At 40.0% G+C, this 14756-nt stretch overlaps 1 long non-coding RNA gene across 2 annotated transcripts; it reads right to left on the bottom strand.

Annotated features, from left to right (window-relative positions):
* Positions 1-2417: 2417 nt before the first annotated feature.
* Positions 2418-10275, bottom strand: LOC127963216 (uncharacterized). 2 transcript variants are annotated; one of them, XR_008154754.1, is made up of 6 exons: positions 4798-10275; positions 4195-4258; positions 3998-4101; positions 3762-3885; positions 2988-3044; positions 2418-2852 (listed from the first exon to the last, which is right to left on the bottom strand). It is a non-coding gene; the product is annotated as an uncharacterized LOC127963216 (long non-coding RNA). The 2 variants fall into 2 exon arrangements; XR_008154753.1 differs by having other exon boundaries at positions 3998-4258.
* Positions 10276-14756: the final 4481 nt, after the last annotated feature.

The raw sequence follows: 14756 nt of genomic DNA, 5'->3' as shown, positions 1-14756 counted from the left end.
AGATTTGGGCTAGATTTCACTTCATTTGAACAGAAACACTATTTCAACATTACTGGACTCAGAAAGCTGTAAACTGACAATCTTGATCATTGAAGTCCTAACATAAGTTTTTGTGCATATAACTTCTAACACATTAAAAACTGTATTTCTGCCTTGCAAAAAGCACTTCAATTCATAACAGAGGTAACTTTCATTTTGGCAAGATTTGTATTTAACATTGAATGAAGCAACATTCTCTCACTGATAGAGATGGGGTTTTTTTTAGCATATTTGGGCTTGTTTCCACTTCATTTCAACAGAAAAACTATTTCAGCATTAGCGTTCTCAGAATGCTGTGAATTGACAAACCTTAGCATTGAAGCTCTAACTAAACATTAGTGCTCACAGTAGCTCTATACTGATAATCCTGTGCACTGAAGCTGTAACATAATTTTATGTGCATAGAACATCTAACACATTAAAAACTGTGTTTCTGCATTGCAATAAAAACATTAGTTCATTAGTCAAAGAGATATTTCATGTTGGCAAGTTTTGCCGTTAACATTCTAAAAAGCTCAATTCTCTCACTGAGAGAGAAGCTGTATTGCATATGTTGGCTTGTTTTAGCTTCGTTTCACCAGAACCACTAACTAAACATTAGTGCTCTCATTAGCTCTATACTGACAATCCTGTGCACTGAAGCTGTAACATAAGTTTATGTGCATTGAACATCTAACACATAAAAAACTGTGTTTCTGCAATGCAAAAAACACTATAGTTCATAAGTCAGAAAAATCTTTCATGTTGGCAAGTTTTGCAGTTAACATTGTAAAAAGCTACATTCTCTTACTGAGATATAAGCTGTATTGCATATGTGGGCTTGTTTTAGCTTCGTTTCACCAGAACCACTAACTAAACATTAGTGCTCTCAGAAGCTCTATACTAACAATCCTGAGCACTGAAGATGTAACATAAGTTTATGTGCAAAGAAGTTCTAAAACATTAAAAACTGTCTTTCGCATTGCAAAAAAACAACAACAACACTTTAGTTCATAACTCAGAAAGATCTTTCATGTTGTCAAGTTTTGCACTTAACATTGTAAAAAGCAACTTGTCCCAGTTACTGATGTCCGATTGCTGAATGTCCTTTTGTCTTCTCCTATGCTGTGATCTTCTTTTAGCACTGTTTTCTTCTTTGCTGTAGTCTTGTTTTTTTTACCTTCAGTTGTGGTTTTAAACTTTCTCTTTACCCCTGTGTATCATCTTATTAACTTCTGTATTTAATTACAAACATTATGTTTGCACACCTGTTATAGTATAAACAAAGGAAGCCATACAGTTATCTATGCTCTACATCAATATTATTTAAAGCATTTTAGCTACTTTGATATGAGTATATATTGCACATAGATTATGTATCTCCTTATATAAGCTGCCCAACTCTTGAGATATTTTTAGAGATCTTTCTATCTTTAGCAATACAGAATCTTAACCTGGCTTTTGTCTTTTTATGTATATAAACATTGAGTAAATGGTGAACTTGTGTGGCCTACAGCCTAGTTGGACTATTTTGAAAAATGTCAAAAAATTTGTATACATTTCAGTTGTACCACAGAATGATCAGAGCATGTTAATTCTGTGTGTGTGTTTGTGTACCATAGAGTTGCTGAAGTGAAAAAGTGTGGGTGTCATAGTGACCGGAGATCTAAAGGCCTACATGCCCACAGGCCTAAAGTTCCCTGGTTTTGCTTCCGTTTTACAAAATAAATATTTCTTTAATAAAAATAAAGTATAGGATCTTCTGCAGAATTTCTTTAATGAACGCTACAAAATTAATTTAGCTTGTTCTTTACTAGATGTTTATTTTCCTAATCAAACACACCTTATTTACTCCATCAGCTTGATTTACCCTATAAGCTCAGTATTATTAACAATAAACTGCTTTAATCCAAGAAAGTACTGAGTCCTTTCAAAATTTACTGGAGCAGTGTTTCTACCATAATTAACTGGAACAATTCGGTAGTTTGGCATTTTGAGAGTTCGACTCGGGAGTGTGAATATCAGCATACTTGATAACATCAGTCAGCTTACCTTGGCTACTACGATTTTCCTCACTTGGATATTTACAATAAGATCAAAGATGATATCACTGCACCCCCCCCCCCCCCCCCAGAACTTTATATATATGGTTCCTGTGGTATCCTGTGGTCCCTAGTTCCTGGTTAAAATTCCAGCGGTGGAAAGATGGCTTTACTCAAGGATACCATCAGCAGGAGATAGAGAGACCCTCTCTTCTTATTCCAAGTCTACTCTTGGAATTTTTTCTCCCCAAGCCCTAGTAATTCTAACAATGGAACAATTTCTTTTCTAAGATAATCAGAGTTCACTAAATGACAAAACAATTCAACAATGTAAAAAAGATCAGTTATTTCAAAATTTATTTGTTTTTTCATTTAATAGTTCTTAAGAAAGCTTCTTATTCTTCTTAAGGAAGATTTTATTATTTAAAACCTGTGTAGAATAGAAGTGAAAATTAAAAAGCATATTTTAAAAAAAAATTCAAATATTGAGCACAGCTACAGCACAGGCAATCAACAGAGCAAGATAATCTTAACTGGTACAAATAATTTCAAGTAACAAAAAACAGTGACAATGTTGCACATACAGTATATAACACATCACAAGATGACATTCTTTAGATTCAGAGGTTGCTTAGAGATTGAAGTTACCGACAAGCTTAACTTAAATTTTCACATATTCTCCCATTTTCCCAAATCAACACTTCATTTACGTCACCATCCCAGGTGAATTTTACAGTAAAATTAATAACAAATAAAGCAGGATCATAAAAGAAGCTCTACCAAAAAGGGCACCTAAAGAAAATAAGAGAAAAATATTGTTAAGACACAACACTACATATGACAGCATAAAATGATACATTCTAAGCTATGTTTAAGACGGCATATAAAGCATATTAAAATGTTTCAGCAATAAAATAAAACACATACCATCGGGGCGTAGCACCAAATTCTGGGCCCCGTATACTCTCAATGTCAGTGGGCCCCCTACACATGCCATTGTACGATGCAGGTTAGCAAAATGAAAATTCAATTTTTAATGATTTTTTTTATTATTATTTGAATATAAACAAGTATAAAGTGTTTGAATCTATTTGGCCTACTTGTGCTCAAATACCTTTAAACCATAGGCTACATCAGGTTTGTGTACTAACATTTTGATCCATGATACTGATGCAAGTTTTAAATTAAAAACATTTATTTTTGAACAGGAGAACACAAGACAACTGTACCCTCAGAAACCAATCAAAAAAGCTAAGCCTGCCATAATGAAAAAAAAAGTCAACTATAAGAAAAATAAATAAAAGTCAAATGAGATGTAATCTACATCCCAGTAAATGAGTAAAAGAGTCTTTTTGTTTGCGAAATCAGTGATGAGATCTGTAAAGTCCAACTGTTTGGCCAATTGGCTTTCAATTGACAGAATGGCGAGGCTGTTTAGTCTATCCTGGCCCATTGTTGATCTCAGGTAGTTTTTTACCAGTTTTAACTTGCTTTTCAACAAACAAAAACAATAATTTGCTTTATTGCTCAAATCAATATTACCTGTGTGCATTTGAGAACACAGTGATATTGGTAAGTAGCCTGGCTGACAAACTAAGCTAAAGATTTAACATTAGCATACATACATTAGCAGCAGCTGTCTGTAGTTGACTACGTTAATTTCAATTGGATATAGGTGCATAACAAGCAAACTCAGTTCACCTTTTGGAAAGAAAGCAGTCATCAGCTGCTTCCCCTCTTTCTGCCTCCTTTCTTTTTCCTTCCTGTCTTTCTTTTTTTGAAAGCCCGATTTGGGCTTTTTGCGCAGCATGATCAGGCTCCAAGGCTACAAAAAAAAAAAAAAAAAAAAAATTATGGGATTTCAAGGGGCCTTCTCCCTAGACGGGGCCCTGGGTAGTCAGGTCCACTTTTCCCCCCACTACCACACCCATGCATACCATCCAATGTAACACTGGCACAGGTTTTCATGCGAAGTTGCTTGTTTGATAAGCAACTCCACTTGAGTTGTTACGTACAAAGTCATCATGGGAAAAGTCTCGTCCTAGAAGAAGTAAATTCACATAAATCCATTATAATTTGATTTACTAATTTGTGTTGGTTCTCTCTGGTCAGAGAGTGAATGAGTTTTGCAAACCAGTTAGCTTGTCTCGCACCCGGTTGATAAATTGGACTGCTTTCTTGTTCAAGACCATCTCCAACTGAAGAAATACAATAATAAAGCAACATTTTCAATGATAGAATTACTGAAATACACACACCTTGAAAACTGATCATTAAGCAGAATAAGTGAATGCAGATTATATAAATGTTTTAATATAATTGTGCTGGCTTGAGAATTTTAAATCTTGCCCATTGGTAAGGAAACCCTTACGAAAAATAACCATAGTTTTATTATAGTAAAACTGTAGTAACCCATGTTTTTTTGGCGTGCTGACTACCATTTGTATAACCACAGATTTACTACAAATACCATGGTTAAACTATGGTTAATTTAGCAAAACCATGGTTAATTTGTGGTTACCATGGTTTAACTATAGTAACCATGGTTTTTTGGTTTTATTTGTAGTAAAACCATGGTTAATTTTTATAAGGGAAGGTTGACTGCTACTTTGATATGTTCGCCGTAAAAAGCCAAATTTATGAGGCAAACATATCAAAGTGATTTTTCGTGAGTATCAGCATAGTAAAGAGTGAAAATAAGTGCTTAATTTTACTGTATACAGTAGAAGATTATTACCAAGATTGTTGATTTAAAAAATGGGGCTCTAGTTTTCCTGGTCTCCGCTGTCTTTCAGGACAGTAGAGGTCCTTTCTAGGTGCTGATCCACCATCTGGTCTGGATACGTACTGGATCCGGGTGACTGCAGTGACCCTCTGATCTGGACATAGACTGGATCTGGTGGCCACGGTGACCTCGGAACAAGAGAGAAACAGACAAATATTAGCATAGATGCCATTCTTCTAATGATGTAGCAAGTACATAGGGTGTTATATTAAGGTGTTTCCGGTTCCGGTTTACCTAATTAATGCAGCCTAAAAATCCTTTAACGGATTTGGATATTAAAAGCCTATTAGTATGTTGTGTATGCCAGGTTAAAGAGATGGGTCTTTAATCTAGATTTAAACTGCAAGAGTGTGTCTGCCTCCCAAACAATGTTAGGTAGGTTATTCCAGAGTTTAGGCGCCAAATAGGAAAAGGATCTGCCACCCGCTGTTGATTTTGATATTCTAGGTATTATCAAATTGAGTTTTGAGAACGTAGCGGATGTAGAGGAGTATAATGTAAAAGGAGCTCATTCAAATACTGAGGTGCTAAACCATTCAGGGCTTTAAAAGTAATAAGCAATATTTTAAAATCTATACAATATAGATTTTAACCACCTATAACCACCATTTATTTGGATCATTTTCAAAATATTACTGTTATTGCGTCATGAAATTTAATTTTAAACGTATTTCAGGCGAGAATGTAGTTGTTTAAAACTCAAATCTGTGGTTTATTTATAAAGACAGTGCCTATTTAAAAATGTGTTTCGCCGATCTCAGAGAAGTGAGCTCCAGGGGATCAGCGGGAGCTCAGTGCTCTTGTATCCGCCGAGAGCAGCCTCACCTCGGATAGACCTTCTGATGTGTGCTGCTGGCTTTGATGTATCTTTCACGAGTTCACACTTACATATAATTAGCTGATGTATGGTTTCCTTTTTAAGGGCTCCGAGCTCGGGAATGGCCCGAACCTAGAGTATCCCTCCTTCCCCGTCTATTTATAAAGTGAATTCGAAGTGAGGAGATGGGGTGGAGGAGGGATGCTGATAAACTGTCAATGGATAGAGGTAAGTCGGCAATATTTATACTATGGTATTGATTACTTGATTGTAGTCCACCTGTGTTGATTAGGCTAAGTATCGCGCTTCTCCCGAATCTTGTTAATAAAACAATTTCACAAGTTCACGCTTACATATTATTAGCTGAGGTATGTTATGCGTATTTGGCATGCTGTCCGGGGAAGGTCATGTGTCGGCGTACAGACCCTAACAGCTGATAGCCCCTGCTATTCAGTGGGCGAAGGGCCTAAGGCTGACGAGAGGGCCCATAAAGCCTCCGATTGGAGATTTGAGACCCAGGACGTCTGGGTCCTCTCGGTTTGGCAGATAAAAAGCTTTGGGCTGGCCAACAAGGAGGACTCTGTCAACATCCAAAGGGAGAGCCCGACTCACGGCATCAGATGGATGAGACTCGCTGGGCGGGGAGAGTGAAAAGGAAAACCTGACTGGGAGGGCTCTCACGGCATCCGATTGGGCATCATACTCAGAACATCGAATGGGGAAGCCTCGCCAGGCGGGGTTAAAAGATGTGAGGATAGCTGAGAGGATTTCTTAGGCAGGATTTGGTGAGAGGTCGAGACTCGTGGCGTCGGACGGTTAAGTCTCGCCGACAGTAGAATGGAAAGGTAAAGGTTGTCTGGCCAAGAGGCTCTCGCTGGCATCCGAAGGGAGCACACACATCGAACGGGTAAGCCTCGCTGACCATAGAAATAGAAAAGGTAATGTTGTCTAACCAGGAGGCTCTTGCCGGCGTCCGAAGGGAGCACGCGCATCGGACGGGTAAGCTTCTCTGGGTGTGAGACGGAAGAGGTAAAATTAAGTGGCCAGGAGGCTCTCCCCAGCATCCAACGGGGACTGTTCGCTGAATCGACTGGGTAAGTCTCTCAGGCCATAGAATGGAAAAGGTACGTTTGTGTGGCCGTGAGACTCTCGTCGACATCTTATGGGAGTTCGCTACTCGCGGCATGAGACGGGTGAGCCTCGTTGACCATAGGATGGAAGATGGGTTTGTTTGCGAGTTTGATACTTGGACGGAAAAGGTTGGAGGCTCTCATCGACGTCCGATAGGATCTTAGCTCCTGGCATTGAACGAGTAAGCCTCGCTGGCCAAAGATGGAAAAGGTAAGGTTGTCTAGCCGGGAGGCTCTCACCTACATCCAATGGGAGCCCCAACTCCATGCATTGAATGGGTAAACCTCTCCGGGCGTAAGACGGAACAGTAAAGTAGGGTAGCTGGGTGGCTCTCACCTACATCCGAAGGGAGCGCGAGCTCCTGGCAATGAACGGGTAATTAATCGGGTAAGCTTCACTGATGGTCGGATGGAAAGGCCAAGATTACTTAAGCGGGAAAGCTCTTGCAGCATCTGACAGGAGTTTAATACTCGCAATGTCATACGAGTAAAGGCACGGCCACACTAGACTTTAAACGTGCAAAATTATTTCGGACGCCACTGCGAATATGGGCGGGAGCAAGATAAAACGGTCTCTCCTCAATTATCACAACATGGATTAATATGTGCTTGTACTGTGTCTTTTGCAACGGCATCGAAAGCATCTTACATTGTACTCTCTGTATCTCTCTCTCTCTATTTAAATATATACACGCTAAGCAATAAAAAATTATAAAACGTCCTCATTCAAATGTATCATCTGTTCCTGTTTCCTGTTGACACTACAAACCATGCAGCTTCTTTTTTTATTTTATTTTTTATAATCTTTTAAATATGTATTATATAAAATAGGATGCTGCTCTACAGCTAAAGTTATAGCGCTTCGTGCATTTTTGAATTTCTGTACAGAGAGGTCACGCAGTGACGTATTGATCTTCTACTGGTCCCACATCTTCACGTGATGCGAATTCGCAGGTCAGAGTTCACCAAACTTGAACTTTGGAACGCAGCGAAATGCGAAATTTTTCGCATAAGCTTGCGTTTCCAGTCTGACGCATTCGCATGCATATGAATGGAAGTCAATGGAGAGAAAAGTGCAGTGTGACCACCCCATAAGCTTTGCTGGTAGTTGAACGGAGAAGGCAAAGGTTGGCTCAACCGGGAGCACTCTTGCAGCACCTGACAGGGAGTTCAATACTAAGAACAATTTGGTTGTCTACAAGGCTAGACGCTGTGGGGATTACTTGAATAATTGTTTAGCAAATCCAGCGGAAATCCATGAGCTTCCTCCGATAACGGGTCAGAAAATCTTGGTCCAGTCATTGTATTCGAAAAGTAAGTGCACGAAAAATAAATAGAATTTCCTGTGCCAGTGTACCCCGAATAGGTGCCATGAATCAGGGATATGGTCATTGTCATCATATTGTCAGTACATGAGATCGATGTTACATATCAACAATGTAATCGTGCATGCGTGGAGTAAGAGAACGATTCTTTATTCTTGTCATAGCTTACCATTTGCCTTTTTAAACCATGCAGGTGCACGAAAAAGAGCCTATGAAATCACCAATAATCTAAAATTATACTTTCAGATGTACTGATAAACTCGCATTAAATATAAAATACTATATTTAAAACAGCTAGTTCATGTAGTCGGCACTACTGTCACCTTGCTTGTCCTGTGACAAATTTGCTGCATCTGCGCACGGAAGTTATCAGTCTTTGTTCAGCAAAATCAGTCAACGTTGCAAAACAATAGTAGATTTCATTTAAAGTCAAACGATTTAACCCTAATATAGAAGTAAACGAACTCCTTAAATATAAGGTATTCAAAACAGATAAGTTCATATATTTGGAGTGAGTTCGGTTGAATTGATGCCTTGGTCATACGCGTTCTGGACCACATGCCTCATGATGAGGTCGACGCGCCGCCACGGAAACAAGATGCATTCTAACGTAACTGTGGCATTAAACTCCATTAGTGAGATCTCGTTTAAAATATGGCACGTTTTGTATTACCTGTTAAAGTGCAATGAAATACCTTATATCTGCAAACGATGTATGTCTATTTGTGGATGGAGATTTTTTCGCCGCCTACAGGCTCAAATAATCCTTTGAGAGCACGGGCAAGCGTGAAATGCAGTGCTGAGATGGGATAACAGAGCAGTTTGATAGCCGAATAATAGTAGGCCGCCTTATAATGATAGTAGAAAACGTTGATAGGAGAATGAGCCTAATATCGTCTTGACTATCGTCGATATGTTATCCTATCGCCGCAACCTAGGATGCATGGCATAACTTTGAAGTGGAGGTGATGTCGACTTTGCCAGAAGAGTATGAGACCCATGGAATTATTATTATTTTTTTGAATGAATTGAGCAGACACTGCTGCGGCAGTGAGGGGATACAGAAAAGGCTCCTGCAGGAGCAGACAATGCAGCGACAGTGAGGAGATACAGAAAAGGCTCCTGGAATTTGGAACGCTGTTTTCACGTTGTAGTATGGACTGTGGAAACAGAGGCTTTTGAAAACGATGAAGCATTTTTAATCTTGTAAAACATTGTAGCAAAAGACATGATTATAGCAGTAACGTTAATTGCAGATGTGCTATTCACTTCCAAGTGGTTTCTAAAGATATTTACTTGCCTGCTTTTCATATTACAGTCCTAAAAAGGCAACAGAAATTTTACTCACACTTGCTGTCCTGCCTCAAAACACGAGCGCAGTTGCATTTTAGATAAATTTTGAGTGATCACGCCAGTGAATGGTGAAATAGGTCCCTAAGTAAATTGGTTCTGCCAGAATAATTGCATGAAACTAATGTCTGTATCATGTCAGTGAGGTTTAAGCGTGCACGGTAAGGCAAATGTAATGTCTTTGGACATTTCAGTGTGGATGAAGACTCTGGAAATAATGCCTTGACTTTGTGGTTAAAAGTGGCATCGTCATCCAACAGAACTACGTCATGACGTCATTTAACAAACTTTAGCCACGAACCTGCTTGTAACGTCTTTGCCTGAAAATGTATCGATTTACGACACGCGGTCTGCACCGCTAGTGGAAGCGGCCTCAAAATTGCTCCTCGGCAGGAAAAGCCACATTGAAAGGCTGAGCCGCGTTGGGAAGTGAGATAGGCTTGCTGCGGTGAGAACTGGGGTGCGGGCGGCCCAGGCTGGTTGAATGGCTGCTGCTGCTGCGATCCAGTGCTCGAGGAGAGCCCAGTCTTGAGCGGCACGATCATTGTGTTGAGCGAGGCGAGTGTAAGGCCTTGGTGAATAGCCACGCCAATAACTGCAGAATCGGCTACTTCTGCCAAAGGAATTATAAAAGCCTACTTCCTCCCATTTGCGATCTGAACACAGTTAATGATTAGCTGAGGAAAAACAATGATCAAGATTGTCTGGACCCCTTTCCTGTCAAGGAAAGTAATGGCTAATTTCTTTACGACATTAAGGGTGTACTCACACTAGGCACGGTTGCCATGAACCGGGCCCGAGTACGATTATCCCCCCTCCCCACCCCCCCTCTGGCCTGCACTCACATATAGGGTTTCAGCATTCGTGCCGGAGCACGCTTACGTCATTATGGTGCGACGGTTTCGTGATAAACAGGAAGAGCCGCGCTCTCTGAACACAATGGAGTGCATTGCTCTGTTTTCTTTGTGGATAATTTTGTGTTGTTTGGTCCACAGCCCTCTCACAGCCTGTTGTGTCGCCTTAGTGGCGTGAAAATTTTCACGTAATCGTGCTGCTCGTATGAGGAGCAAGGTGTTTGCAAGGTACCAGCTGAAGTGCAGCAAGGACTTTGCAGTTTTGGTGCTTCATATAACATTATCCAGAGAAACCAATGTTAATGATAAATCCCCTGTTATGTTTGTACTGGCTACTGTATACAGGCCACCAGGGCACCATACAGACTTTATTAAAGAGTTTGGTGATTTTACATCCGAGTTAGTTCTGGCTGCAGATAAAGTCTTAATAGTTGGTGATTTTAATATCCATGTCGATAATGAAAAAGATGTATTGGGATCAGCATTTATAGACATTCTGAACTCTATTGGTGTTAGACAACACGTTTCAGGACCTACTCATTGTCGAAATCATACTCTAGATTTAATACTGTCACATGGAATTGATGTTGATAGTGTTGAAATTATTCAGCCAAGTGATGATATCTCAGATCATTATTTAGTTCTGTGTAAACTTCATATAGCCAAAATTGTAAATTCTACTTCTTGTTACAAGTATCGAAGAACCATCACTTCTACCACAAAAGACAGCTTTTTAAGATATCTTCCTGATGTATCCGAATTCCTTAGCATATCCAAAACCTCAGAACAACTTGATGATGTAACAGAAACTATGGACTCTCTCTTTTCTAGCACTTTAAATACAGTTGCTCCTTTACGCTTAAGAAAGGTTAAGGAAAACAGTTTGACACCATGGTATAATGAGCATACTCGCACCCTAAAGAGAGCAGCCCGAAAAATGGAGCGCAGCTGGAGGAAAACAAAACTAGAGGTATTTCGTATTGCTTGGCGGGAAAGTAGCATATCCTACCGAAAAGCATTAAAAACTGCTAGATCTGATTACTTTTCTTCTCTTTTAGAAGAAAACAAACATAACCCCAGGTATTTATTCAATACAGTGGCTAAATTAACGAAAAATAAAGCCTCAACAAGTGTTGACATTTCCCAACACCACAGCAGTAATGACTTTATGAACTACTTTACTTCTAAAATCGATACTATTAGAGATAAAATTGCAACCATTCAGCCGTCAGCTACAGTTTCGCATCAGACAGTGCACTATAGACCCCCTGAGGAACAGTTCCACTCATTCTCTACTATAGGAGAGGAAGAATTGTATAAACTTGTTAAATCATCTAAACTTACAACATGTATGTTAGACCCTATACCATCTAAGCTCTTAAAAGAGGTGCTTCCAGAAGTCATAGGTCCTCTTCTGACTATTATTAATTCCTCATTGTTATTAGGACATGTCCCCAAAACCTTCAAACTGGCTGTTATTAAGCCTCTCATAAAAAAGCCACAACTTGACCCCAGAGAACTAGTTAATTATAGACCAATCTCGAATCTCCCTTTTCTGTCCAAGATACTAGAAAAGGTGGTATCCTCACAATTATATTCCTTCTTAGAGAAAAATGGTATATGTGAGGATTTCCAGTCAGGATTTAGACCGTATCATAGTACTGAAACTGCTCTCCTTAGAGTTACAAATGATCTGCTCTTATCATCTGATCGTGGGTGTATCTCTCTATTAGTTTTATTGGATCTTAGTGCTGCGTTTGACACAATTGACCACAACATTCTTTTGCATAGACTTGAACACTTTGTTGGCATCAGTGGAAGTGCATTAGCATGGTTTAAATCGTACTTATATGACCGCCATCAGTTCGTAGCAGTGAATGAAGATGTATCATATCGATCACAAGTGCAGTATGGAGTACCTCAAGGCTCAGTTCTAGGGCCGCTACTCTTCACGCTTTATATGTTACCCTTGGGAGATATCATCAGGAAACATGGTGTTAGCTTTCACTGTTATGCTGATGATACGCAGCTCTATATTTCCTCGCAGCCCGGTGAAACACACCAATTTGAAAAACTAATGGAATGCATAGTCGATATAAAAAATTGGATGACGAGTAATTTCTTACTGCTAAATTCAGAAAAAACAGAGGTGTTAATCATAGGGCCTAAAAACTCTACTTGTAATAACCTAGAACACTGTCTAAGACTTGATGGTTGCTCTGTCAATTCTTCGTCATCAGTTAGGAACCTAGGTGTGCTACTTGATCGCAATCTTTCCTTAGAAAGCCACGTTTCTAGCATTTGTAAAACTGCATTTTTCCATCTCAAAAATATATCTAAATTACGGCCTATGCTCTCAATGTCAAATGCAGAAATGTTAATCCATGCATTTATGACTTCAAGGTTAGACTACTGTAATGCTTTATTGGGTGGTTGTTCTGCACGCTTGGTAAACAAACTACAGCTAGTCCAAAATGCAGCAGCAAGAGTTCTTACTAGAACCAGGAAGTATGACCATATTAGCCCGGTCCTGTCCACACTGCACTGGCTCCCTATCAAACATCGTATAGATTTTAAAATATTGCTTATTACTTATAAAGCCCTGAATGGTTTAGCACCTCAGTATTTGAATGAGCTCCTTTTACATTATACTCCTCTACGTCCGCTACGTTCTCAAAACTCAGGCAATTTGATAATACCTAGAATATCAAAATCAACTGCGGGCGGCAGATCCTTTTCCTATTTGGCGCCTAAACTCTGGAATAACCTACCTAACATTGTTCGGGAGGCAGACACACTCTTGCAGTTTAAATCTAGATTAAAGACCCATCTCTTTAACCTGGCATACACATAACATACTAATATGCTTTTCATATACAAATCCGTTAAAGGATTTTTAGGCTGCATTAATTAGGTAAACTGGAACCGGAACACTTCACATAACACCGTACTTTCTACATCATTAGAAGAATGGCATCTACGCTAATATTTGTCTGTTTCTCTCTTGTTCCGAGGTCACCGTGGCCACCAGATCCAGTCTGTGTCCAGATCAGAGGGTCACTGCAGTCACCCGGATCCAGTACGTATCCAGACCAGATGGTGGATCAGCACCTAGAAAGGACCTCTACTGACCTGAAAGACAGCGGAGACCAGGACAACTAGAGCCCCAGATACAGATCCCCTGTAAAGACCTTGTCTCAGAGGAGCACCAGGACAAGACCACAGGAAACAGATGATTCTTCTGCACAATCTGACTTTGCTGCAGCCTGGAATTGAACTACTGGTTTCGTCTGGTCAGAGGAGAACTGGCCCCCCAACTGAGCCTGGTTTCTCCCAAGGTTTTTTTCTCCATTCTGTCACCGATGGAGTTTCGGTTCCTTGCCGCTGTCGCCTCTGGCTTGCTTAGTTGGGGTCACTTCATCTACAGCGATATCGTTGACTTGATTGCAAATTAAAACAGACACTATTTCAACTGAACAGAGATGACATCAATGAATTCAATGATGAACTGCCTTTAACTATCATTTTGCATTATTGAGACACTGTTTTCCAAATGAATGTTGTTCAGTGCTTTGGCGCAATGTATTTTGTTTAAAGCACTATATAAATAAAGGTGATTGATTGATTGATTGATTTAGTTTTTATGCGTTTTGCACCTCTGCCGTAGACCAAAGCGACCCTTTCCATGCCATGTTGGTTTTGGAGCGTCGCAAAACCGTGATGCAAATCGTCCTTTTCCGTGCTCCGGCACGGTTAGCGCTCACACTGCATGCGAACCGCGCCCGAGTCCAACTGAACCGTGCCCTGGCCCGCCTCTTCCAAGTGGGCCAGGGCCGGCTAATCGAGCCGCACCCGGGCACGATTCGGAGCACTCACACTAGTCAAACGAACCGCGCTTTGGTGGTCAAACGCACTCGGGCACGGTTCAAACTGGCAGTGTGAGTACACCCTAAGTGAAGTGATAATGTGTTCATACAACAGAGAAAAGGTCTGTTGCGAAATGCCCCTGCTCATGAGGAAACTAATGGGACATCGACATCCTGAGCCCCTAAAAAGGAGCTGATTTAATTTACTCTTTTTACAAGATACAAGGACCCTGCGTATCACAGCATCAAATGATCCCAATGTATGGAAATGCCACAGGAATAACTAATAATAAGTGGACCTCAACACAAAGAACCAATACAGGATCATCCCATGACTCTGCTTCCTGTTTGTTTGAAAATATTTCTACGAACTGAACTTTTCAACAAACTATCTCAGAAGGACAACCATAAAGAAATTTGAAGGTTTAACTATATTCACAAATAATGTTTTATATCTTTTTATATGTTTGATGTGCTCAAGGTAATCGGTGCAACTTTAACCAATGTTTTATATATGGTGTGACATGCGTCCCGAGCGCTCGTCAGCGTCGCCCTGGCAACACACTGGA

This window comes from Carassius gibelio, chromosome B8 (genome assembly GCF_023724105.1).
Source record: "Carassius gibelio isolate Cgi1373 ecotype wild population from Czech Republic chromosome B8, carGib1.2-hapl.c, whole genome shotgun sequence".
Taxonomy (NCBI): domain Eukaryota; kingdom Metazoa; phylum Chordata; class Actinopteri; order Cypriniformes; family Cyprinidae; genus Carassius; species Carassius gibelio.
This window is presented reverse-complemented; position numbering and strand designations above follow the sequence as displayed.